This window comes from Tupaia chinensis, unplaced genomic scaffold (assembly GCF_000334495.1).
Source record: "Tupaia chinensis unplaced genomic scaffold, TupChi_1.0 Scaffold000709_1, whole genome shotgun sequence".
In the NCBI taxonomy this organism is placed as follows: Eukaryota; Metazoa; Chordata; class Mammalia; order Scandentia; family Tupaiidae; genus Tupaia; species Tupaia belangeri.
The window spans coordinates 1,322,419-1,323,013 of NW_006160232.1; the positions used below are offsets into that span (position 1 = coordinate 1,322,419).

The 595-nt window shown below is 34.5% G+C and overlaps 1 protein-coding gene across 2 annotated transcripts in view; it reads left to right on the forward strand.

Moving 5' to 3' along the window:
* Positions 1-595, forward strand: part of ZDHHC5 (zDHHC palmitoyltransferase 5) — a 39,168-nt gene that overhangs the window by 16,148 nt on the left and 22,425 nt on the right. The window lies entirely within an intron of this gene.

Here is a 595-nt window from a genome sequence, read left to right on the forward strand (position 1 = left end):
ACAAAATTAAATAAATAATTCTTCAAAAATAAATAAATAAATTTAAATAAAATAATTATTTTAAAAAAAGAATCATTTTAAGTATGTACAGATATATTTAGTGCTAGATTTTCAATTTTTTCAGAAGTAACCTTAATAGAATTTATAATGACAGCTTATTGAGGGAGAATGAGAGAGAGTGTGAAGGAATTGTTTGTTTCTTTGTTTGTTTAAGAGGTTTTTGCTATAAGGCATGTGTGTTCTCCAGAAAGACAGAGAGAGATAGAGATAGAAAGTGAAAAATCATCCCCCAGGCGGGAATGGCCACGCTGCAATCCCTTCTCTATTCTGCTCTTAGGATCCTGGGCACGCACACACATGTACCTGGTGTGAGTTTGAGCCACCGGGTCTGGGACTCGAACCACGGTCGACTACATGAGAGTCCACCAACATAGCCTTTATGCCAACTGCTGGTCCTTGAGAGTGAAGGAATTGTTTAGGGTAGCTTCAAGGTTCCTAACTTGGGTGAAAAGTTGGATATTGATTTTTTTTTTTTTACATTAATTTTATTTATTTATTTATTATTCTTCAATTTAACCAGAGAGAAAGGGAAAGA